At 49.9% G+C, this 27,231-nt stretch overlaps 1 protein-coding gene across 2 annotated transcripts in view; it reads left to right on the top strand.

Moving 5' to 3' along the window:
* LOC100118060 (antennapedia-like protein) overlaps positions 1-27,231 on the top strand; it is a 124,329-nt gene that overhangs the window by 51,753 nt on the left and 45,345 nt on the right. The window contains exon 1 of one of the 2 annotated variants that reach the window (XM_031928441.2): positions 11,647-11,997. The exons of the other annotated variant lie outside the window; for it this stretch is intronic. The gene's annotated coding sequence lies outside the window, so the exon portion shown is untranslated. Of the gene's footprint in view, positions 1-11,646; positions 11,998-27,231 lie in introns of those variants that run through there. 2 annotated transcript variants of the gene reach the window in all.

Raw genomic sequence — 27,231 nt, 5'->3', positions numbered from 1 at the left:
TGCGCGTTATCGAAGAAAGAGGGAGACGGATAGATAGCAGCAGCAGCAGTATAGGTGGGAGTGGCTGCCGGGGGTTTGGTGTAGTAGACGTGCGCGCAGGCACAGCGCGCGCTATATTGATCAATTGCTTTGCCGTGCTTTGCGCTACTTTCCACGGGGCTATAAAGTATAGCGCCGCAGCCGAACCGAGAGCTCGAGTATGGGGAGACGGACAGAGAGCCGGAGAGGCGCTGTACCGAGACTAATTATATAACGATCGTGCGCAGCGGACTTTCGGGGCTGGAATGTACGTAACAGCTGAACGAAGGACCGCGAGGACGATGTTTCGGAAGACGCGCGTGCGATCGTTAGCCGGCAAATTAATAGCCTCCGCTGCCGAAGTATTAGCGAGCCTTGTCGCGTCGATGCCTTCTCTTTTTTCCTACTCGAGAGACCTTTGCGGACAATGAGAGGCCGTATACGCTGTAGAATTCTTAGGTGGCTCGAGTTCCAGATGCATGTGTGCGCATCGCGAGGCATCCGACGGCAGACGCGCTAGGAACGCGCTGCTTCGCCGTTGGGAGCACGAGAGGCGCATTTACGTACATTTTTTGGGAGCTACTTCGAAAATGCGCTAAGTCGCCTGGAAATTAAGCGGGTTAAAAATAATAGAAATAAAATAATAGAGAGTATAGGGTGGGCGGGATCGTTCGGAGGATAAGGCTTCATTGTGCCGAAATATCCTCGAAGCCCCGGAGTTGTATTACCGGACGTCAATACGGCAGATTTATGATATCGACCGAGTCAAACCGAAGGAGGGTGATAGTTCTCGACCTGCCTGTCCAATCACGGACGAACTTTTCTATTCCCGTTTTTAAATCCCCTTATTACAATCGTCATCTATTTAAACAAATTCATCGCAAAGCTGCAATCACGGCCAAGAAACTGCGCAGAATACAAGGCGAAAAAGCGTAGTGTTCGAGGCGGTGTGTTTACATTCGTAAATCAGTAGCTAATCGACAAGCGGCCGGCATTCGGATCGAGGAAATAAATTAGCCCGGCTCGCCATAACTTTCGCTAACCTCCTCTCTCGAATCGTGCGCGCAGCTCTTATCCTCACACCACAAATCCACGTCGACTCTTTTCGCTCACTTGTGCGCGCGAGCGGCGCTCTTCACTTATGCCTCGCGCGTCCCAAGTTTATGGGCGCGTGCGGCGGTGGCTTCGAAAGCGAAATTTCGCACGCGAGGGCCGCCGCAGCGCCACAGGCTTTATGTGCGGCAAAATGCGCGTCGATCGTGAGCAGCCTGTCAACGTGTGGATATACCCATAGACACTGCGCGCACGGCGCGTATGTCTAATTAGTCGCTCGGACCCCCCGGCAGAACGAATCTGATACGGGCGGGATGAGCATCCTTCCGCGATCGATTTTATCGCCGATTGTATTCCTATCGTGTATGACGCATGTGTGCTTGTGCGCGCGCCGGCTATACCGGACGAAAACAATAACGCCAGCTCACCGGCATAGCGATGCACACGCGAACGACGCTATATGTATATACCGTATGTACACAGGAGGACGCGCAGTTTCGATGGAGTTGCGCGGGTATAGGAATTGCTCTTGATTGCCTTTGGCATTGAGCCGCGGGTGGAAAGTTATGGAGAACGATCGCTTATGCGGCTGGAGTCTCAGCTGTTATAAAGCTCTGACGTGGGTGTGAATGGTTGTGATTTCGCTCTCCGCAGCACTGGGTTATTGGGTTGATGAATGTTGTCGCATTCTTTGAATTATACGTGCCTTGCATGGTGAGTTTTTGCCGGCCCCGCAGAACACAAAAGCGATTGTAGTATAATTTTCGCTACGACCTCGCGAAATTACGAGCGCAAACAGCAGCTCTCCTACGCCCTTCGTTCAAATCTCGAGCCTTTCCCGCCGCGCCCTTCGTGCCACGACGAACTTGGCGGTTCCTCCGCCGGATGGCGCGCTCCACCCTTCGACCCTCGGCTCCATCTACGGGAATTCCGGCGAACTGTCCGAAGCCCGCGCGCACCACGTGCTCGCTCTCCTCCTCTGCGCAGCTTCTCTCGCGCACGCAGGGGAAGCTGCAGCTGCGCGACGGAAACGGAGAGGTAGGGGAATCCCGGCAGTGCGAGCGAGACGGAGAGAGAGGGAAGAGGGCCGACTCGAGTGGCGGAGGGGATGCCCGCAACGGCGCAGAATCCCATCGATCATTCCCCGCGGTGTTTCACGCGCCGTACAGCACGCGACGGAGAGCCTGCCTTCGGCTCGCCCCTCCCGCCTCGTTCTTCTCTCCACATGGTTCTCCGTTTTTCTCGGGGGGACCACCCCACCCCCGCACACATCCAGCGTGTGCTAGCATGCGCGTGTATATATATATGTATAGGTGTGCGCTCTCCCCCGCCACGCGGCTGACGCGGCCGGGCAATGCCGAGAGACGACGACTATCACGAGGTCTCTCTACCTTCCTCTATTATATTTATGCGCCGGCTCGCGCCCGGGAAGGTTTATGGTTCTCTCTCGCACGCGCGCGCGCTTAGTTCGTTCGCCGCCGCATCATCGCCTGTTGTTCGCCTTCTGTCCACTGTCGTCTGTGATCGTCGCGGTTACTGGTGGTGATGATGTTCGGGAAGCTGTGAACCGATCGCTCGGATCGTTATGAGAAGAGGAAAGATAAAAAAAAATGAGTGATCGCGTCGCGAGGATAAGCCACGTGCCGCGGAGTGCTGCGACGAGTAATGAGTGAGTGCTTTTGGCCGCTCATCCCCACCGCGAGCTGCGACGAGTGAGAAAGAGAGACAGAGCGCAAGAGAGCGAGGGATGCTGCTGGAGCGAAAGTACTGCCGCCGATGACGAACGCCAGAGACTGGTGGCAGATGCGCGGAGAACGTCAGCCGCGCGACACTTCAAGTAGACAAGTCCCGCGTTGATCAGCCGGTTCGTACGATGTCTGCTGTTTATTTTTGGGTTGGTTGTGAAGGGAAGAGTTGCTTGTACAAGGAAACCGATTTTTCGTTTTGATCTTTGAGAAGATTTTTAATTTGAAAAAAAAATTATCTCAATATATACACAAACGTAACCCACCACCAGACTAAATTCAAGCATGTAATTTCTCCGGATCTACATTACACACCTCCTATAATACACGTCGTCCGTCAATCAACTCGGAAAATTCCTCTCGTTCGCCGTCGATCGCACACTACGCGCGCTCCTTAAAGCGCGTTAATGCATAAAACTCGTGCGTGCAGCGCGCGAATCCACGCGTATAATACGCGCTCGCGCACTGCACGCGTATGGATATTGCAGTCGCACCGAGCATAAATCAAAGCGCGCCTACGTACATGCATACGCGAGAGAGAGAGAGAGAGAGAGAGAGAGAGAGAGAGAGAGAGAGAGAGCCTCCGTGTATACGTGTATCTATAGTATAGTATATATAACCATATGTGTGTGTGCAGTCTGTAACGGTACGTAATTTATTGTTTCAGGTAAGTGACGTTGCGGAGCAGCTCCAGGGTCCTCCTGCAGCTTGTGCATCATCCTCCTTTCCTGCGCGCGGGCGCATAATGTAAGCACCTATCAAGCATATTGGGCGACAACAATGTCCAAATGAGAATATCTCGTCCGTTCGTATATAGATACAATTATAATATCCCAGTCGGGGACACGAATGCGAGCATTATGATACCGCTGCGCTGCGCAGCCGAGGGATAGTGAAAGTGTCGCGACGTACATTTATATGCGAGCGCCAGTTATATACGAAGAATATGACGAGTGTGTGATGCAAGCGGGTATTTTTGCCGTTTTCTCTGCTGCTCCACTTACCTATTCGCGCGAACGCGTTTGTATTTCGTATTCCGGTGCGTTAAGATATTTCGGAATGTTTGTGATCGGGGAGAGATATGCATACGCGGAACGCATTCTCGTACGCTCGCGGTCTAGATAAAAATGTCGAATGAATAATTAATGAATGAACGCCGAAACGTACCGGTATCCAGTTTTTTCTTCTTTAAAGTCTGCTCTATACAGGAGACGTGCGAATAGCGTAGAAGGTATGCGTTGGTATTCAAAAATAAATCCAACGCGAAACGATGGTCTATTAATATACCCAACAGGCTTACCATAACAGAAACTTTTCCCGGTAGCTACAAACGATCCTCGTAAACATTCAATTCCACCGCCGTAAAAAGGCGTTACCCGTTGGCGCAACCCGTTCAATTACCCGGAATCGCTCTTCATTCTCCAAAAGCACGAGTGTATCGCTCATAAGCACACATACACAGCTCCTGCATTATACATTCCAATAGGCCGGGCGTCGGTAATGCCACTATATTACCGTAATGGCGTTTTGAGGGCATAAGATAAAGCACGCGTGCGCGAAACGAAGGAAGGAAGAAACCACCTCTCTCTCTCTCTCTCTCTCTCTCTCTCTCTGTCTCTCTCTCGTACACAGGTGTAAACGGGTTTGGAGAGTGTATACAGTACGTGTACGAGCCGCGCGCGGTTATTAGCCGCCATACGTGCACTAACACACTCTCTCTGCTCTTCGCGAGAGGAAGGACGGATGTGTAGGAGAAGAGTAGAGGATGATAAAGAGCGAGAGTAGCAGACGTGCGAGAAAAAGAAGATAGGCGCAGTGGAGGAGGAGGAGGAGGAGGAGAGAGAAATCCTCGTCAACGCGGCCGGATAGAGCCGGCCACACAGCGTCGGCTTGTAAAACACGCGGCGAGATTAAATGCTTCATTAATGTGATTAAAGTAAAAAGCTGCCTGAGTAATGAGCCGCGCTGTGAATCATCCGTGTCCGACGCTCTCGCGAGACTCGCGGGGATTCCCGCCTGACGCTGTTGATGCGCGTAAACGCGTGTGTATCGGTACGGTGTAGGGGATGCTATGTACTACAATGTGGTTGACATTTTTTTTTTTTTTGATTAAATTTTTTCTTGAAATTACAACGTAACGGCGCCGTCGGGTTAATTGTCGGATTCGTCGGTCATTCCGCTGGAATTAACGCTTCTTACGCGGCGAGTTTTTGTTTCGTTGCTGGGAATGGGCCAGACGCGTGTGCAATGCGCGCGCTCGCGCGAGTTACTGGAATTTTAGTGTGCCATTGACACACCGTTAGAAAGAAACTTGTTGCTCGGGGTAATTACTCCAGTTTTCTAAAAATCGTTGGCAGTTTTTAATAAACCCGTGTACGCAGGTCACACTCGTCTAGTTTCTTACTTTCGAAAATTCCAATATACTCGACTCGTGTAAATCCGAGCAAAATTACTAACGAACAATTATCGCGCAAAAAAATCCTCCGCAGTGAAATCATCCGGGGGAGCACATACTATGCGGTTTGACGCATCACAGCCGGAAGCGCGCACGCGGTGCAGTATATAAGAACAGGGTCGTTCGAGGAATCGGCACGAGAGAGCTCTCTTACACGGCGTACCTCCTCTCTTGCCTCCCTTCATTCTTCTCTCTTCGATCCTCTCTTTTTCTCTCGCGGCAAAGAGCCTCGCCGCCGCTAAGGTATAGAGCGAGAGGGAGAGAGAAAGCCTCAGAAGGAACAAGGACGGGATCGAGACCGGTCGCACGGAGCATATACACACCGCTCGCGCGGCTCTTTCTCGCATACCGCAAAAGTCTCTCCCTCTTCTGCAGCAGCAGCAGCAGCAGCAGCAGCTCGGGAACGCTGAATGCAGAGGCTGTGTGTGCCACCTATACATGCACACGTGTAGCATCTCTCGGCGTGTCTCCCCTGCTCTCGAAGAGGCTTAGACATTTTTCCGTTCCCAAGAGTCCGCTCGCGCAGAGACGTATCCCTCGGCCCTCTTTCTCGCGCCCGCAAAGAACGGATTCGAGTTATACGGTACAAGCAGATATAGGCTCGGGGAAGAGCGACAGGGGCGCGTCGGGATATGCAGGGCTATTGTGCCCGATAGAGCTGCCATCGTCTTGCCATACAAACGTCCCCGGCGATTACATATGCCCCGGACGCGCGGATACGTGTGCTTCTCCTCTCCTCCTTCGCTAAATACACGAGCGCGTACATAGGCGCGGGAGGGTGGCAAGTCGCCTCTTCCTCTGTCTCGCGCCTTCGGGACCGATCGGAAATATGCGCACGAGAGAATCGGTTTTATCGGAGAGCCAGCCTCTTCTTCAAAGGAGCCTGCGCTAGCGCGTTTTGTCCTGAAACGCTCGGCGGGTATTGTCATTTCGCTGATTCTTTTGCGCGATGCCGTGTGTCGGTCTCTGCGTGTATAAGTATTGCTGTGCGCGGGATCGAAGCGTGAGAAAGTTATTGTTTCGCTGGAAGTTGCGTGTGTGCTTCTGTATTCACAATGAGCCGGTCTTTTTTAGCCCTCTTCCCTTACGTGTATGTAGATTGTGAGAAAATTATGAACGATTGTTGCTCGGCGTGTGATAAGGAGGAACGGCGGCGGTATAGGCAGCGGGCTCCGTTTGATCTCGACTTTTTTCTCTCTCGACGCGATCTTATTAGCAGGGAGATCCGTTTCCGCGATTTATTTCACGCGAGATTGGAAATTGTTTATAAAGTTTGTGTACGAGATCGATCGGTTTCGTGAGAAATGCCCGAGGAAAACGCGCTGTATAAAATAGGGGTAATTAGTCGCTGGAAAACGCTTCGAGGCCAATTAAATATTCAGGCTAATAAAATAAACGTGTCCGGCATAAACATCCGATAGCAAAAAAAAAAATCTGCAATTCTCCGCTTACCGATACCGATCATAACTGTAAACGCGATTTTCTCGAAATCCCGCATCGCGCGTACACTCTGCAGAAATAAGAGAAAAATCAAGCCGGACACGCGCTCTCGATTTCGCGGCTCCTCGCGGTATACATTCTAGGCTCGTGGCCGCGGTCTCCCCTCGCATCGTCGGCAAAACGCCGCCCCTCCAAGCTGCCGCGCGCGCTGATCGCGAGAAAAAGAAGGAAAGGGAGAAAGAGAGCAAGAAAGAAGGCCTGGCTTTTGCACACTCGCTCTCTCGCGAGTATCCTGACGCAAAGTGCAAGCAGGCAGATGCGATCGGCGATTATGCACTTACGGCGTTAGCCTGCCTCGGCGTACATACCTCCGCGCACACATTTACACGCTCGGCCTGTTCTCTCTCTCTCTCTCTCTCTCTCTCTCTCTCTCTCTCTCTCTCTTTCTCTCTGCAGCGCCATATAACGGCCGGCCGTGCTCGAGAGCAATGCATCTTCGCGGCGTGACATCGAGCTCCGCCACTAATCGCGCGACAATCTTCAACTCGCGCGCGCGCCCACGGAAAGAGTTTGCGCGCTCGCTGCGCGTGTGTGTGTGCGCGCTGCAGCCTTATACTCAGCACGGAGCTGTGGACGAGTGTCCGATATCGTACGAGCGACAATCGTATAATTAGGTGTCCCGACGCCGATGTGCGGCCGCGGGTATACAGACGCACAATATCTTAAGGAGCGAGTGCTCTCGACGACACATTGGCTGTGTGTTGTCTCTCTGCTTCGCGGCACTGCAGGTACATCCTGCAAAGATGTAGGGGGGGGGGGGTCCACTGTGCGTATAGAGAGTGTTGCGAGCGCGTGCGAGAAGTAGCCGCGCGACTGGACGCTTTTTGCGCTATCGGCGCTCATCTCGCAAAAGCGCGAGAGACATTTATGCGCGCGGGGATGTGTGAGTGAAACGGAGTTTTTTATGATTTGTAGTGTTTGTATTTTGGAATCGAATCAAGAGTATTTGCTTTTTAGCTGTAGCGGGTGCCACTTACCGCCTCCGAATATAACCGATCATTACTCCGTATGCCGACTCGTGCAAGCTTCGACCATTGTAATTACGCGGCTCTTATCCTTCCCTCACAGCGTTTGATAATTGCCATTTTATACATACACTGTTGCAAATTTATACTGATTCTCGTATATGATTGCCTCCTCAAGATCACATCTACGGATTGTAGTTTTCGAGCAACAAACAACACGCGAGAAGTCAAAGTCAAAACTAAAGTCGCGAGACAAGAAAAAATCGACCGCGCAGAGAGAACGAGATAATTAATGACGCGGATTCGACTCTGTGTGCACGTATAAGCGGCCTTTTCAATTTATGCGCCGCTGTGCCGGCGAAGAGGAGTGAACGATCACGTGCACATTCGTACGCGTACTCGTTATTCCAGAGAAAGATTTATTCGCGCGAAACAAATTTGTCTGGCGCTTAATAAGCGTCTACTCGGACGATCATCATCTCGTGATAATTAATTTTTAAAGGATTCCTTCACGGTTTATTATTACCGTATTTACTCAGCCAACAAAAGGAATTCTCTACACTCGCTGGTTCATTTTTTCGCGTACAACACACGAGCCGGAATAATTTCGCCGAACAAACTATAAATTCGCCAGAGGCTTGCCAACATCAAGAGCGAATATTCTCATGCCGAAAAAAAGCCAGCGCTCGCGTGCCGAACTAGGCCAAACATGACAGCGGTAGTCAGGGCAACGAAGCTTCCCAACCTCGCATACCCGCGTACATACAGGCAAATCTCTCGAGGGCGTCGAATTTTTCGGCCTTCTCTCGGCCGAAAAAAATGAACTAATTGATCGCGTCGGCGGGAAAAGCCAGTGTGTATGTACAGCGCGTGCGATGGAGAGAGAAAAGGTCGACGTCAAAGTCCATACGCGCAATACATAGCGTGTAGACGTCGCGCCGGTGCTTTTAATGCGCGCGGAGCACGACACACCCCCGCTGTGTTTGTCGCGCTCTCTCGGAACGGAAGGCGAACGTATAAGGACAATCTTGTAAACAGAGTGGTAGACAAGAGGCGCGGTATGACCGAGGGGTGGTTTTACTATAGAATTATACGCTTCTTATTTTTCAATACACCGCACCATTCAATCCAGAGGGTTGAACCAACTGCCGGCGAACGATCGAAATTACCATATACACCGGCGTCGCACGGAATAGGATACCCGCAGCCGCGGTAGTAGTTTCCTATCCGCAACACACCGAGTCCTAAAATTTACCGAATTTCATTTATACAACCGCGAGCAAAAATGGCATTCCGGCTTGCTGGATGTGTCCGAATAAAGTCACGCGATCCCGCGTTGCGGCTAGCTTATACCCTCGAACATGTGATGTATATCTATGTATACGTGCATACACACAGAGCTGCTCACCCTCACCTTATCCGCGCGTGTACCTTCTTCGGGGCGCGACCCTTCCCCGGCGCTTCCTATGATTAACCGTCTGGCCAATGGGAAGCGATCGAGAGCAGGAGGGAGACGAGCGATTTCAATTAGCCGCGAGGCCTGATAAGGCTTGGAAGCCAATTTCTCTCTGTTTTTCCTCTCTCTCTCTCTTTCTTCTCCGTCGTCTATTTTTTTTTTTATTTCCCGGTGCTTTCTCCGACTGCACACAGGTGCGTTTCGTCTGGTATACATTTGTTTTTTTACTCTCTCGGCTATATAGCTGCTCTTGTAATTCGATAGAGGATTAAAATTCATACGCCGAAAACTAAAGCGAACATCGAGTTATCGCAGTCTTCGCGCGCAGAGCACAAACAAAACTACACCCGCGAGTACAAAAGGGCCTCGACCGCGTCCGCCGCCGAATGCGGTAACCGCAGCCGCGAATAGGCGGCATGGCTTATAGCGCAGCTATATAGCTATATACCTTCCTCCGCCTTCACCTGCGCGCATAGATATATAAAGCGACGGCGGCGGCGGCGTCGTGACGCTCCTGCGCCTCAGAGTTACGGCCACAAATCACGCGATTCGTAATTGCTACTATAGCGGAGCGACTGCCGCTGCACGTGTATAGGCTGTACGGCTGTGTTCAGGGGTCGAGGGAAAAAGACTGGAGTAAGAGAGAGAAGAAAAAATGCAACGGCGGCACCCCGCATCGGTTCCGAGAGACGGACTAATACGACGAGTGCGCTGCTTGTACCTGATAGCTCGATGTATAAACATTGATGGCTATCAGATAGGTGGCACGCGCGTGCTGTAATGTCCGGGCAATTTTCGTTTCTCTGAATTTTCTGGAAAAAGAGTAATGACGAGCAGGCAGTCATGTGCGTCGAAGCTTCAATTACATTTGTCGTGAGAAGGATCAGGCATATAGTTTCGTGTAATTGTATGTAGAGTACAGAATTTTTTATTTTAATAAAATAATAAAGTTATTCGAAGCACTCTTCCACTTTTCGGAAAAAATTTCCTTTGTCATAGAATCCAGGATTTATATACGAGGCTCATGTGTTCTTCCCGCATTTCCGTCTCCTCGTTCTTCCGTCCCTTGACCGGCTGGCAGTAGCAGCAGCAGCAGCATCTCGAGGGCGGACCGTTAAAAGCATTCGCCGCTTCTATCCCGCTCGTAATTACAGATATATGGACGCCAGACTTGCGGTTCCGAATCGAAGAACACTTGCCGAAATGAGTCGGAATTGACCAACAAACAATAATGGCTCTCTTTCTCTCTTCTCTCTTCTCTCGCACCCTACTTCGAAAAGGGAAATGCTTCTATGAGTGTAGGGACCCTCGGGGCTCGAAATCAAGAGGAAAAGGGCAGTATAGAGAAAAGAACACAGGGGATAGTGATACGCACAATGGAAATAACCACGAGGCCTTTGTTTTCTCTGAAACGTCAGTGTAGTACTTCGTTGTTTCAATAAAATAGAACGGATAGTATATAACCGATTTTTTTAACGATCCTCCGCGAAAAACAAGATAAAATCAATCAAGACTTATACACGAGTACAGGCCATAACAATCCTTCAGCCGATCGTTTCTAGACTCGCTCAGTACTGCGTATCACAGCGCGAATGTAGCACACGTGTGTGGGTGGCAGCAGGCGAGCCCTCGCCGGGAGGTTTCACTCGCGTACACGCGGGCTTGCCTTCTCTCTCTCTCTCTCTCTCTCTCTCTCTCTCTCTCTCTCTCTCTCTCTCTCTCTCTCCTCTGCGCAGCTATCGCATCAACATCGCACTTCATAACCCTCCCCGCAGCGGAGTTTCTCGATCCGTTACCACGAGCGCACCGCGTGTGAGCTCGCCGAGCTCTACACACGAGAGACTGTTTCCTTCCTTCCGGCCGAGAGCCGCGATCGATCTCTATGCGCCTATTCGCCTAATTTTCCTCTTGTCTATTAGCATTTTCATTTTCAATTTGTGTGTAGTCAGCTCTCAAACTATATTTTCTAAATACCGTATAGACGGAAGATTCTCTCCGCGCGTTAGTTGCACAGAAATAGCTAATCGAATTTAAAAATATTCACCTCCAATTTAGCGTCTATCGCGAAATCTCCCGCGCGAGCATTCATGAATACGAATGCACTCGCAGCAACATCGCATACGCGAATCCGCAATTTGACGAATCGATCCTCATCCTCACCATACAGCATGTATCCGTAAGTATACCGCTTTGATCTCGCACCGATCGGTGATGTCAGTCTCGGGCGTTTCGTAATCTCGAGCGCGCTCGACGATCGGCGACCTTCCCTCGCTCGAGTATACACACACGACTGCTTGTGTATATACCTATATATACATCGCAGCGCACGGGAGTTGCGATCGATCCGAACGCGGCAGCGGCTCGTGAAAGGTAAATCTTATAGCACGCGTTTATACGCGGCGGCGCTATTATCGCTATCGAAGTATAAGCTGCCGCGTTGGCGAGGATATGCACAGTGGTAGCGAGTCGATCGCGAGACGACGATCGATCTGCGTCGCGCGAGATATCCGATTTGTTTCGACGATCACCGCGCGACTCGGCGATTTTTGGCGGAGCCTTAATGCGATTTATTCGGAACGCCGTGTGCTGTGTGCCGCTGATTTATAGCGTTGGGGGTGAGAGATCGAAGCGGAAAATTCGATTTCGCAATTTTGTTTTGGTTCCGTGCAATCGTGTAGCTCCTTGTGAAATACGTCCCGAGAGTGATTTTTAATTGATGTGTGTTATTATCAACAAAGCCCTACAAACATGAAAGGAATCAACGCGCTCTTTCCACGCAGACGCAGGGAGCGATCGTGGTTCAAGGTGAGAACGGACAGAACAGCAGTTTTGTATTAAACTTGAAAAGTGCAGTGCATTCAAAGCAAAAGCAAAACGTATATTTCTGATTACTATGCGAGATCCTCGCCTTGATAGAATTGCTCATTCGATAGCGCGGCAAAAGAGCCGCGAGTGCGTACGCCGCAGCTGCGGTGGCGATTATTCCTACACACGCGCTGAATCGAATGCAGGATGAAATTCCCGTGACCCGGAGAACTTGTGACCATATACGCGCTGCGTTTTGCATACGAGAGAAGAGCGGCGAATCTTTCTTCTTCTTTCCTTTTTAAGCCTTTTTTTCCTCTCGAAATTTTTCTCTCGCTCGCTATTTATCTCCTGGCAGTTTTGAAATTCAAACAATTGTGACCGGGATATTTATCGCGGGCGGACTCGTTCGGAACTCCTTGCTGGAAATTAATCCGCGAGGATTTAGCGGCGAGTCGAATGCGCCTTATGCCCGTGTGGGCGTTGAAAAAAAGGGAGGCTTGAATGAAACGATTAACTGGATATTGTATAGTACAGGCTCTTCTGGGACGGAGTAATTGAAAGGCTCTCTCTCTCTCTCTCTCTCTGCCACCGCGAAATTGAATCTCGATGTGTGTTGCGTTGCGAAATAGTCAATTTTCTTAAAAATAAAAAAAATAATGTTCTTGCGAAAGACGATGCCGTAGCTAATAACATAATTTGCTCTAGCCGAGAGCCGGATCGTGGGTGGCTGCACGACTCGTTCCTGCGTGGCTTAGGATTGGTCGGACGTCTGACAGTTGACGGATGACGAGGCGGCCTTTCGGCCCGGAGAGAGTTCCCCCTTTTACGCCCAGCAGAATTCGCCGCCCTGAGCGCCGCCGCCGCATGCATATATACTATCTTTGTATAATACACTCCGCGTATAGTCTGTGTGTTGCGAGAGCCGCATATCCATTATTTTCTTGATGGCGAAAATATGAAGCGGCCACGGAAGGGGTATAACGGGATTATTAACTGAAATGGGCGCATAACTCACGCGCCTCTTACCTTTTCGGGCGCGCTCGTGTTCGCTTTTTTCTGCGCCTATTCGGGGGATCCCTACCTCGGAATTCATCTATCAAGCCGAGAGAGGGAGAGCGGCATTTTTCGGTCATTAGGCCGTTGTCGTGTAAATTAGTCTGACGCACTGTAATTTCAGCCCGCGAATATTAAAACGCAGCTCCGATGCAATTCATACAAACCCGCTCGGAACACGGCCGTTCCAATTTAGATCGGGATCTCGAAATTGCACTCGGTATATTTATCTAACCTTGATTTCTTTGTCGCGAGAGTGTCTCCGACTAGTTGTCCAAAACTAATCACGAGAAAACTGCTGCTCCGCGCTGGTAGAGAACACTGGCGGCGCTGTTATCGAGATCCGTGATCGCGCGCGCGCTCGGTGTGCCGCCGAGTGCGCCGTCAGATGAGAATCTGGAAGGCATAAGGCAAGACACGTATAAAAGATCGAGCGCGCAAGCACACTTATATACACACGGCTCTCTCTCTCTCTCTCTCTCTCTCTCTCTCTCTCTCTCTCTGTGCGCGCGAGTGTATGTGCGCCAAAGATCTCGAGAAATCTAGCACCATCTTGAGCTACACTTGTCTCCCTCAGCTTATCATACCGATCTTGCAAATTAACGTGACTTTCCAGACTCGAGATTTCCTGAAAGTACACGGGGCATAAATTATTCCGTCTACTAAAAATGTTTAATTACCGCGCGGCGAGAGAGCGAGCGCGAGTCTGGGTGTATTTTTTTCGGGGCAAAAAGTAACTGTTAAAATGTTAGATTTTATTGCGCGACCGTGCACGCGTACACCGCTTGTATTATGAATATACACTTTTCGAGCGCTGAGCTTATCGCGAGCGGAGCGGCTATCAATTATTCCAGCGATTTGTAACAGCTATACTTTGTAGCGCGTAGGTATATCTTTCAAACGACTCTCTAATATTACACCAAAGTTGATTTTTTTTTCAAATTCTCAGAAAATACCAAAGTCTGCAGGAACGATGAGTATCTCCGCGCAGCCGAGTGCAAAAAGCAGATTATTCATTATATCACCTCTCCTGCGCGCTTACGCAGCCGACGAGAGAGAGAGAGAGAGAGAGAGAGAGAGAGAGAGAGAGAGAGAGAGAGAGAGAGAAATACCACGTGGTGCAGCATATCCCGATAAAATCTTTCTCTCTATGCACATACTGCAATAACGTATTACGGTTATACGCGCGCGAGCTAATTGGCCTCGTGCCTTCGCCGAGCGCCTCCTTCTTTTTTGCGAAGGCAAACAAGCGCCGCTGCAAGTTCATGCAAGCGTGGAAGCTATGCGCGCGGACCTCTTCGTCAGATTCCTCTTCTGCAGCCCTTCCGTCGAGACTCTTTTTTCAGCTCGGAGTGTATATGAGTTACAGCCTCCACGGAGAATATTACTACCTGTCCGGAGAAACGGCCGCATCCCTCGATGGAGGCATTATTTATTCGGGCCCTCTGCCCGTAATCGCCGAGACTTCAACCGAGCCCACGTCTTTCTCTCTGGCTCTCCTCTCCCGAGAGGAGCAGCGGTCTCGAGGCTTTGTTCCTGCGAGCAATCGGGAATTTTCGCTCGATCGTAATAACGTGGCTTTAACAGTCCTAATCGGCTGTTTCTCATGCCGACGGTGTATACAATTTCGATCGAGCGAGATCTCGGTTCGCGTGTACGAGGTTTTCGATGTTTTTGACAGATTCCGAGGACTATCATTAGGGGTAATCAATTTTGTCCTGGGAATGTTTCGATCTTTTGCCTGAAAAGGCACCATAAATCGTTGTATATTTTGAAAGAATAGTGAGAGAGAGAGAGAGAAAGAAAAAAGATATCAGCTCTTTCGCGATCAATCGGCGTACGCGTGCTTCCTATCGACAAGAAATCGAGAGAGAAAAAGAGAAAGCTCGATAGCATAGAAACAATCTTCCCTCTTCTTCCTCCATCGCAGTGTGTATCCTATTATATACGTGCATGCGAGGCGCTCGACTCTTTTCCTAATCGTTATTCCATCGATGCGATCGCGATTTCGCGCGCGCACACTGCTATTGCTGCTGTTGAGGTTACTCGTGACTGTTATTCCTCTAATAATAGACTCTAGGCACCTTGGCGTATCAGACCACCCAAATGCACGGCGACGCTTCGACATTAGCCTCACGTTCGAATCGCTTCCATACCGCGAATTCTAGATGCGCGCCCGATGCGTGTCTTTATCTAGGCTATCGATCGTGCTTTCGGTCTGCTGTGATCTGTAATCATAATTTCGGCTAGACGATGCAAAGAGGTGGAGGTATTTTTTTTTTGAATTTGAGAAAAATCGGTTATTGATGGTAATCGCTTGGTGCAAGGGTTATAAGCGGCGATCGCTTCGTTATTTGGCAATTTGTTCGGTTATGCATATAAGGAGACCACCCAAACGCCGATGATATCACCGTACGGCTGAGCGCTTACTCATTCGAGTGGTGGAGGCTGATGGATTGCGAATTCGATATGACGAAAATATAAACACAAGCAACTCCGATACGTTATAAATTATTAAACGAAAACAAAAATATTGACGAGTGCGATAATCGGTAAATGAGGCATCGATAACTTTCTGTTCGAAATTCTAAAACCACCTAGTCGCAGCTCCAAAGTCCCATGGATATGAGCCAGTGTAAACGCTGGCGATCGGCATTGCAAAAACTCGCGGCCGATCGAAAGGCGCGTCGATTGCGAGTGATTGATAAACAGTGCCGCACGCGTCCGCGGGACAAACGCTCGCGGAAAAGGCGACGAGTGTCGACCGCCCGTGGCGCCAATCATCTATATATCGCGCGCGAGTGCAATGCGTGCGTGGTCGGTAAATTGATTAGAACTAGCTGCGACCGACCAGTGTACTACATGCTCCGGCTCTCAAGGTCCTTTTTTCCTCTTTCTCCTTGCGCGCTCGCAGCTGACTGTTAATCGAGAAATCGTTTTGCATTATATAGCTCTCGCGCGACCGAGTAAACAAATGGAATAATTTTCTAGACAATGCGCGCTTCGTCATTAACATTCATCAGACGCTTTGTGATTTATTCATGATTGCATGATTTAAAATTTGAGTTGAATACTTTCATCAAAGAGAAACCTATATCACTGACGCAGAGACGATCCCTGTTTTATCAACAGCCCACCCCGACGCAGCATCCCGCTTGCGCAAGTTCGAATTTCGATTTTCCCGCGGCGCGACGACGCTCCCTCTCTCGCATCTCGGCCGAACCCTTAGCAACGGGATGCTGCGCGGATTCTCTGCCAGATGGCGACTCGGTGTCATTCGTCGGCTCCACTCGCCGAAAATCTTCCCCTCTCGCCCCTCCCCAACTGCCCCCCAAAAGGGGTGGTACACATGCGTGCGCCGTGGGGTAGGGATGCGTCTCTCTCTCTCTCTCTCTCTCTCTCTCCGCCGCAGCGCAGCCGGCGGCGGAAGCTGCGCCTCGGCACTCTGCCTCTCGACTCCCAAGCGCGCGGAACTGATCTCTCTCTCCCGTCTGTGCATGTGTACCTGTACGTGTGTGTGCTTCGTTGTTGCAGCAGATCGGCTATGGCAAAGTGCATAGAATATATACGCGCTCGGATTTATGGGCGACGCTGCCTCGGGGCGATATCGCGCGGCGGCATCTAAAACGATGATTCGCCGTTAAACGCGAGAAGGAGGAAGAGGAGGAGGAAACGCGAGAGAGAGGGAGAAAAAAGAGCGAAGCTGCATAATAGAGTAAATATAGGCCCGAACGCGAAGGAGACTACACAGCGGCGGTGGTGCGCGCCGGGCTGCGCGATTTATAGGTCCACTTAATGTGCCATTGATTCCACGCGCCGCACGAGCTTTATCGCGTATTATAACTTTTCCCGAAGGCGCTTCCTCCTCGGCAAGGGATATGCCAGAGAGAGGAGGTGTATCGTGCGCGCAGACGCCGTCGGGATTTTGACTGATTGTGAGAAAACGACCTCGACTCGAGGAAGGAGTGGACTTTTCTTGCTGCTTTTTTTCATTTTAATTCTATAGGCTCGTATAGATAAATTGGTTAAATTAGCCGGAGGGCTTTTATACACCGTTCGGCGGGGGCTGGGCTCTCTCGTGCGATTATCGTGAATTTTGATTTTTTCGACGCTGCTTAATAGAAACCTCTGTGTGTGGGAAATTGAGAAACGCGATTTTACGCCGAGAGAGGTTGTGCTCGTGCCTTTGGAATCACTCAATCCAACGGTTATTCTCGCGCCGCGATTGATCCGAAATTTTCAATCGGTGTTTATGATTCGTTGCACCATTACGGCACACGTACTCGAAGCAAATTATGCAAAACAGGTACGCGCTGAGCAGTGATTCTACAGCGTACAATTACGCGCAGCGCGTCTAACAAATGAATGAGCGCCTTAATGACTCCTCTAAGCTCTCCATTACTCACGTAAAGCCAGTTGCGAGTGTACATGTTTTGCGCGCACCGTATTCCGACTTATTACGCTCGCAATAACAACGTATATGCAACACGAAGAATACGAGAATAAGCGAAAGAGAAAGGATGCGCTTGCGCTTGCGCATATTAAATCTGCATGAACGATCGGCGTAATTAGCCACACCCGTATAATGTTGTCATCGGATCTTCGTTTATTAACGACGCGTTTAGGGCCTCGGCGAGCCTCCAATAAACAGGAATCGATAATTTATCGCGTCGAGAATGCGCGCGCTCGGCACTCTCTCCCTCTACTCTCGTCCTATACTAATGTAGTTTCCCGCGCTCGCTCTCTCTCTCTCTCTCTCTCTCTCTCTCTCTCTCTCGGTCGCATTTGAATAACAAACGATATGCAAATTTTCGCGTATCCAGCGGTTCGCGACCACCACTGCTTTATGCGTATTTGAACGAAATTGTGCCTTCGACGCTTTGTGTATTTTGCGGACGCCGCGCTACCAGTGTTGCGCGTTCGATGCTCGCTGCAGTCTTCCGTCGGACGGCGTACGTACGGGTATCCGTTGCGGGACTACTGTTGAGGAGAAATTGAAGCGCTGCGCTGTTGCTTTTCTTCGCGCGGGAGCTGGGCGATTGAATCTGTAACAGTAGGAGAGAGAATAATTGTGGATAATGGATGATGCTGATTTTATGTTTTTTTCAGATAAATATACGATAAGAAATAGGTTAGATTTGGATGGCAAACCGACGTCAAATAAATTCACAATATTCTACTTAAAAAAAATCATTCTATGTTCCTGTCTGATAAATTCAGCATTTCCCTTCGCAGAACAATGCAATACTTGGACTGAATCCGAAAGGCGCGTCTCGGCGTTTCAATCTTAAATCCAAGGCTTCGCAACAGCTCCGATAGGCTCGGGTCCCCGAGCGACTTGCGACTACTTGGAAGCGATTTTAATTAAACACGCCCTTCCAATGTTGCGTCTGATTGGGCGAAAACACGCGGCGCAACGAATTCGGCTCTCGCTTCTAAGCTCTCCGCATTATACTTGCGACTAGCTTTGAATTTTTATTCGTCGCTTTGATAAGTCGAAATCCACGGGGGCTTACTTTTGCCCGCGTTTCTAATATATATTTAAATTGCGGTATTAAGCAAAGGTGATCCGATTCGCTGAAATTATACAATGTACACGCTACGATGCACAAGAATACTTCGATTTCTTCGAAAAATTGTTCGCCGTGATTTATCGTTGCCAAGCGAGCGAACAAAACTTTCGCTTTTTTTCATATAATCAGCGTGATATTTGCTCTAGCTCGCAAGCGTATACACGAATGAGACGTATCCGCAGCAATAAATTAGGAATCGAGGACACTAAATCACAGCGTGCGCGAGTTTACCTGAATCCAAATATTTTTCGCGTCCGCTACACACAAGTGTAAATAGCGCTACCCCGAAAACGAGAGCGAAATTTCTATAGAACTTTTTCTTTCTCCTTATACGAAAACTGAAGCAACAGCAGCAGCGGCATATAAATCAACTGTTTAATGCGCACGCGGAGCAAGCGGGAGACATCTCCCTCTACTCCCATTATAAAACTCGATACAAGAGAGCAGCGGTGCAGCGCACGGAATAAGAAATCAAGCCCGAAACTTTTTTCCCGAAAAAAAAGAAGTAGTAGAGAGAAAGTAAAACCGCCGCCTATACGTCCGTCATGGAAAAGTCCGTTCGAGCGCGACTGTGACGAAGGAAGTGTAGGGAGGCGGCAGAAGGCGAACGGGAGTCGCGTCAGGGGGATGATGTCTAAATCTCCCTTTTGCGCTTCACGCTGACTGCCCGCCCGCCGCCCTTTGCTATACTCCGATGGCTACGGTCTTAGAGGTCTGCAGGCTTCCCCCCCCCCCCCCCTCTTCCTTACCTCGTCCTGCTTGCCTGCCCGCTTTCCGGCTTGCCGAGTAGTGGTCGTATAATAGTAGCTTTGAAAAGGGAGGCGCACAGTACAGTCCCGGTGAGAAGTTTCGACTGCGGAGAGGCCCTGACGCCTGCCAGGGGTGTCCATTTCTGTGCGGAGATCGAATTTTCCAGACGAGGATTTATCGGTACGCTCATGCCCCGAGGTGTTGGGTCGAGGTGGATTATGTGATGTAAATCGGGATCATTGAATTTAATTTCCTTGCGGGAGATTGGAGTGAATTTTTTATGTCGATGAACAATTGAGTGGGTACGTCTGTGCGAACAATTTTACAACAATACGTAAATTCTCTGGGTTTGCATGGGTCTACTGGAAAATTGTTTTAAAGTAATTTAAAGAATAAGCTAATGTGCACGATTAGAAATGTATGGAAAAATATAAATAATCGTTGTTATAAATATTACAACTATTGCTAAATCGTTTTGAATTGAGCAGACGGAAAAAGCCAACGGATATCGGCTAAATTACTTTTGCACAAAATAATTCACACAGATCGAGGTGTTGTAAATTAACAACAGCATCCGATCTGCGCTCCAAAAAAAAAATCCATTGACTCCGAAACGTCCAAATCATAAAAGTACAAAATCCCCACACGCTTCCCTTCAAACTTTCCTTAAAACGAACATATCAATAAAAGCAATAAAATCAAGCGCGCGCGTAAGCCATACACCAGCAAATGTCCAAACCCTGCAAATGACCCTCTAAGCGAAGTTGAAAAGAGAGCTGCCAATGTCGCAGGAGACCTCGCCTCTCAAAAATCGGCGCATCTCACAACACAGCGTACGTCTGGCACATGGAGTCGTTGATCGAGCTCGGAATCGATACATAAATATTTACGGCGGCGTTCACGTTACGAGTCATTTCCGTAAATGCGCGGCATCCTCTCTCTCTCTCTCTCTCTCTCTCTCTCTCTCTCTCTCTCTCTCTCTCTCTCTCTTTCTCAAGGCTCTGCGTCTATACCTACAGCATTCAGCGGCTCTCTTCCGCAAAAGGAAGAAGGGCACAAAGATTTAGAGCCCTCGATTTACGTAACAAGCCGAGACGAGCTACGGAGAGAGAAAAAGGGGCTCCGACGGGTCGAAAGGTATAGGCGGTCGGGGTCTTTAGATTTTTATGGAAGTGAAAGTTGCGAGAGGGTCTGCCGATGCAGTTTTCACTCGAGCCGCCGGAAAAATCGGAGCACGCGCTAAACGCGTTTGTATAACAATGCCGCGCGGAGTTTCACTTTTTCCCTACTATATATGCCTCGGGGTGTCGATGCGGAGTGAAAACCAAACGGCCGAAATTAGTAAGCGCTGCGAGCTCCGAGACTCCACATCGTACATCCTGCGGTTTCGTATTTCTATTTTTTTTAATCGTCAGTTGAATAAAAGAGAGATTCGCTCTCGACACGGTAAAGCCCCCGAAATTCCATTTCCAAAGTGTTAATCGGCTGCAATCGCGGGGCCCGGCTTTTTCCCGCTCGTATACACAACGGGAGGAAATTCGCGTGTTTTTCCTGCTCGACTCCTTTTTTCGCGTCCGCTCGCGTTCGTTTCGTCGCCGGCCGGTGCCGCCCACTCGTGCACGTGCATCGTTGAATTCAGCTGCCTCGTTCGGTTCACGAATGAGTTATCGCCCGTCGAGGCTGCTCTTTCATTTCCAGGCTCGCTCGCTGCCGCTGCTGCTGGCGGTGTAGTTCGGCGTATCGCGCGCGCGCGCCGTCAGCAACGTTTTCCCGCCTCGCTCCCCTCGTCGCTTTCGTTTCGTGCTTTACCTCTCTTTCTCTCGCTCTCTTTCACTCTGCGCTCTATACCTTTCCTTCTCTCTATCTCTTTTGCTTGCATGTGTACGCGCGTATGAGCTTCACTCTCGCGCTTCTTTCTCTCTGCGCTTTTTCTGCAGTTTTTAGGCTATTATTTCCACGGCACCTTTGTTCTTATCAATTTTCCGGCATATGAAAGTTCCGAATCAAAATTCTTATTTTCATAAAATTCCAGAAAGCAACTCCAATTACAAGAGAAACACGCATAGCTTTCCCCGGAAATTTTTCAGCCCGCACGCAAGCCTATAATCCCACCAGATAAGCCCCAAAATCATCCGAAAAAGCCCCCAATCAATTTTTTTTCTCTTTCACTCTCTCTCCTTCTCATAACTGCCATCCATCTTGCCTTCCCGCAGCAGCAGCAACTGTTGTGTGTTTCATCCTCCTCTTCCTCCTCTCTCCTTCTCTCCAACCGCTGTATAGCACACGCGGTCCGGTCGTCATTCGGCAGCTATATAGTTGATCAGCGGCAGCAGCCGTCGGCCGTGTATAGTTATAATATCGAGTACACGTATAAGCGAGAAGGGTGCGCCAGCTGCTTCTCCCGAGGCCTCGCCTCGAGAACTTCCACTTCCTCTGCGCTCTGCGCGCGCGCGCGCGCGCGTGTATATTATATCGCGAATTGAACATGCCGAGATAACGATCGCAATGGTCGCGACGATTATCGGGGTAATTTCGGCTACCGGCGATTCTTCATGTCTCCGAGGTGGCTCACTCTTTCTACTCGCGCTGACTTCATTATCGGTTGTCGTTCGCGCGCGCGCTTGATGGACTGCTTTTATTCATCGCCGTGATACGCACTGATATTATAGTGCTCGAATATTTTTCGCTGAATTGAGGGAAAGTTATGCGGTCGTTCTAGTTTGAATGTATTCATAGGGCAGCGGAGAAGCTGCAACGGTCGCATCATTATTTTCGCATTAATTTCCATCAACTCGCGATGCTACATTATGCATGTGCCCAAAAATCAGAGTGCGATGTAACGCAGTGTGAGATCGATCGACGGCCCCGATTGTTACGTAATCGTCGATAAAATATAACGGGCGGCTATTCACTTCCAAAATCAGAAACGGATCTGTGTGCGTTCGTGTGTGTGACCTTCGAGAGTTTGACTGGCATCGGTGTACGTTTTGGCGAGCCGCCAATCTCTGCCGTCGCTTCGTCGCTCTTTCGTCCGCTGCACATGCAACGATAATATCGAGCGATATTCCCTCAGACGTGCGATGCATTTGACCTTTCGCTAACCCTGCGTAGTAGTAGTAGAACTTCAAGAAGTGTCGCTTTGAAAATACCAAATTTCACTGCAAAATATACGTAAAATCGAGCTGCAAGCTCCTAAATTACGTACAGTTAGCAGACGACATTCGGCGAGCGCAGAACATTCGCCCAATGTCGATCAACGCTCGACGCGTAATTTCGAGTATTTCCTGGCGACGATTCGCCCGTCGGCCAGGAATCTCTAATATTCCTTCTGGAGGCTTGACGGCTTGGCAATTTCCTCCTTCTAAAGTTTTCCGGAAGCTAACGCGGGGATCGTTCCCGAGGGAGACGCCGTCGCTGCCGCCGCCGCCGACGACGACGACGACGACGTCTCTCGCCCCTCTCCTCCCTCTCGCCTCTGTCCCCGTTATCCCTGTCTTTCTCTCTTCTCATGCCAGCTCGTCTTCGTCCTCTTTTTTCTTCCCCTCCTCGCTGCGCGTCTTCGTCCTTTTTTCTTGGCTGTTTTCGTCCTGCCTCTGCTTTCTCCGACTTTGACGTTTATTTGTCTTTCGCTTCGGCGACGAAGCGACGCTACTCGCAAACTTGGTGCAGCAATATTTGCGCGAGTATTAAGTTGCCGAGTGCAAGAAGACTGATAGCTAAGTTTCGCGATAGGTAAACACACTACACTCCTCCGCGGCGGCTTTTTTCGGTCGCGGCGATAAATCAGCCGAGTCTTTATCGTTCGAAATTATCGTAACTTTTTCCGTCCGTGAAAATCCCTGCGTTTTTCAATTATTCCGGGGTGAGGTATAAATCAAATCCATCGGGATGAGAAAAATGACTAATCTAACGCCGCGAAAACCACTGTGTATGTACAGGGAAAGAACAAAACAGCGTATATGCCGCCATATTCCTGCCACAAAATCAACACGCGCTGCTTTTATCTTCCTCTTTCTCTCTTTCCCTTTCACTCACGCTTTTGATACATAGCTTTCCCTCGCGCTCTTAGTCACACTCGCCCATACACACATACACGCGTAGTGGTATAGTAGCAGAGGGTGACTTCCAACCGTCGACTCTCTCGCTCCCAAAGAATATGAGCTCGGCGGCTTCGTGCAGCGACAGTCGAGCCTCCGCCTCGAGCACACATACATACACACACACACACACACGAGAGCGTGGCGTCACGGATCCCATTACTGTAATTGCGCATCGATCGCGCGTCTGTCTCGCTCTTATTTTTCGGAATGAAGTTCGGCGCGTGAGATCGAGATCGAAAATTACAGGTTTGCACACGTGGCTCGCTCGCCGCATTGACACTCGCTGCTCGTATATTTCAGTGATCTTTTAATTCTCGTTGGGGAAAATTACCTCGATGTTTTCATTAATTACACGGCGGTCGCTGCTTTCTCGTGATTTTCTGGAAATTTACCCGGGGCGTCGGCTCTCGATGCGCGTCAGGATTTTTCTCGGTTTTTACAACACTTAAAATTTCACGTCCGTTCGCGTAAAAGCGAATTCCCGACATCCCTCGGGGCATCTCCAATTACTCAAAGTCTCCTAAAATTAGACATTCGAAACGCAAACTACTACCATTCTTTTTTCCTACTCTCTCTTGTCTCTCCTTTCCTTTTTCGTAGCAGGTATCGTTCCGTCTCCCTCTCTCTCTCTCTCCGCTCTTTCTAGTTTAAATTGAAAGAGAAAAAAATACAGCAGATAGCGGGGGCGCGCAATCAAGCGGATGCTTTCATTTGAAAGTGCCGGGGGCTAGCTCTCTCTCTCTCTCTCTTTCTCTCTTTCCCCGTCTCTCCCGACTGCGAGCGATCGAAAGCGTTATAGGACGACTATGAGAGAGGGTAAATTGGAATTCCGCGACGCGACGAGAGCTATTCTTCTCCGCGCAGCCTGCCCTTCCAGCTCTTTCCGCCGAGCATCCGTCCATTTTTGTGCGACAGTGCGAGCTAGTCAAGGATAGAAGCTTTTTAATTTGTTTTTGCGCATTCGAAATTTTAAACGAACATCCAATCCGAATAGAGTAGACATTCGCTAGATGCAATGGACACAGAGAAAGTGAAAGTAGGGTTCGAATTTGAGGAAGAGCAAAAAAAAAAAAAAATAAATAATATAACCCCGCTTATACAGAAAAAGAGGGACGCAGACAGAAACGGATAGCGGCGTGCTGCTGCTGCGCGCGCGTGGTATAGGAAGCCGGGAATATTTACTGCCATCTTCTCTCCCGCGAGCTCTTGCTCCTCCACTTACCCGCAGCGAGATTCACTGCGGCGGAGTTGTAAACACCTCTTAACGGTACGAAGATACCATCTCCGGGGCTCTCACTCGCTTGCTCTCCTCTCCAAACGCGTTGTCGCCTTTGACGAGGATTCCGTCGATCGAGCGATAAGCTTTTTCCCTTTTTTTCGAATTTCGCGCGCTTTTTCACATTGGCTATAGAGGCGAGAGAAAGAATGGATAAACGAGCGACTTTTATTATATAGCGGGCGAGAGAGCGTGTTTATGAGCTCGTTCCGATGGCTCTCGTGCCGCCGGGTGCTTTTACGGCCCCGCATATACATGTGTGCGTGTGTGTGTTTACGTAATCGAGCGATTGTAATAAAATGTTATGGGACACCTGTATCGCGCTCTACGCCTTCTCTCGTGTTCCGCGCCCGCTCTCGGGCTATCAGGCCGTTTTTTATGGTTTCTGCGAGCGGCGATGATTCGCGCGTAAAGAGCTGCTAAATGGCTTTATTATCGAGTGCGCTGAGTGAATTTAATACCTCGCATTGATTTAAACGGCCCTTACCGTGATTTACGCAAGTCTCGGGGCGCGTGGTGGAGAACGAAAAAAAAAAATCAATGAAATCGGAAATTCAATTCTCCTCGTGTGCGCGTATGATAAATCGATATCACTTAAGAGCTAGCTAGTATTGGCGAAAAATTTCGGCGTAATATTCTCTCTTTCCATCGTGCGCAACAATAAAAACCGCGCGCACGCACATCACCGCGAACGGCGAATATAAATCCAGCAAAGATGGATGAAAGGCGCGATGGCGTCGGGCGGAGATCCTGAAAAGCCTGGGCTATATGCGCGCGCGTGCGGGGGCGCTAGACGCGCGAGACGTAGAGAGATGTAGAACGAGAGGGACAAATAGAAGGAGAAGGTGAAACCCACTAAATCAATACTCTGCCATCGCTCGCTCGCTCGCGCCGCCGTCGGCTCATCCCCTCTCGCCACTGCTGCTGCTGCTGCCCCCCCCCCCCTATAGCTGCCCCGTGTACGTGTGTGTGTGTGCGTGAGCCGCCCTTCTTTCGCTCGCGCTTCTCGTGGCTCCCCTTTGCTGTGTGTGTGTGTGTGTCTGCGAGCTCTGGGCTCAGGGTCGCGCTGAAATACCGGCTGTATATCCTATAAAATAATTCACGCGCCTACGAGATAAATGCTCGATTTTCGCGGTTTAATGTAATCGACGATCGATTAAACGTTTCTTGGATTAGTCAAATTTTGTATCTTTCGGTGTTTTTGTCGCGCGTATACACTCGAAACGCTCGCGAAGAAACTTTAATTTTCAAAGTTCCGCAGCGCAGCAAACATCCTAGACAAGCGCGGCCTTACTCCACTGTCTGCATCTCTCCTCGTTGATATAACCGGAGCGGCATGCCACCCTTCCTTAGTCCACCCCCGCGCAGCCATCACGGGCTTCTCCTCCGGAGCGAAACTTGCCTGCAGCAGCAGCTCGAAGCTTCTATATACGAGCCGAGTTTCGCTTATATACACAGAGCGAGCTTCTCGCGTTGTGCTCTACGTGTGGGTGTCTAGACTTAGCGAAGGCGCTCTTGAGACGTCGACGCTCGCGCGCGATGTACCGGGAAATGCGAGCCGCGACAGCTATGCAACTGTGCATGTGTAAACTGAGAGAATACGTTTGCGTATATTTTTGCGAGCAATTCTCTTCGAACTCGCAGTGTAAAACGTAGCGCGCAGCCAATTTGCTTCTCAATGCGAACGCGACAATCGATGTCGCGTTGCGAAACGAGAGAACGCGAGATTTTCCCGGCGGCTGCATTCCTCGGAAAACACGCATGACAAAACTTGATCTATTCCTCGGAGCGTACATAGCGCAGCACGTAACGAGTAGCCAATGAATATTAATGAAATCCTTCACAAAGCCGAGGCGCGCGCTGCGCGGAGAAAAAAAGAGGCTGTCGAATCAGAACCGCTGCTCGATCATTGAACAACCTATAGCTATACACAAATACACATCCATCCCGAGGGCATCGACTGCGCAGTTTCCATACGTCTCGTTACTCGAGCGCCTCCTCTCTTTTACTCAGCTTGCGAAAATCCTTGAAGCGAAAACGCTCTATACATCGGCTCGAAAGTAGAAGTGCTGCTGTGTGAGAGAATCGCGCGAATGCTGATTAAGAGCGATTGACGAGTCGATCATGCCACCACCGCAGCGCTGGACTCTGTATACACGAGCTCATACCCATTACACACGACTACGTCACGACGGGAGAGCGAGAGAGGATGAGATGCGACCGCGGCGAATTGGGTCACGTCGGCGGCGGTGGCGTTGCTAGGGCCCCCAGCTCTTACGTAGAGTATACCGTGTATATACATGTGCGCACACGATCGTCGGGCCGATCGTGAGATAGTGTGATGCCTATATAGTCGCTGTTGTCGGCGAGCGATCACGAAGAGAACCGCTGCCGCTTCTACTCGAGGGGAGCTATATATATATATGTATGTGTATAGGCCTACGTAAGCTGAGGTCGGAATTCGCGACAGTCGAGCCGC

The sequence above is a fragment of the Nasonia vitripennis genome, chromosome 4 (assembly GCF_009193385.2).
Source record: "Nasonia vitripennis strain AsymCx chromosome 4, Nvit_psr_1.1, whole genome shotgun sequence".
Lineage (NCBI taxonomy): Eukaryota > Metazoa > Arthropoda > Insecta > Hymenoptera > Pteromalidae > Nasonia > Nasonia vitripennis.
Note: the sequence above shows the minus strand (reverse complement) of the source record. Positions and strands in the feature narration are given on the sequence as shown.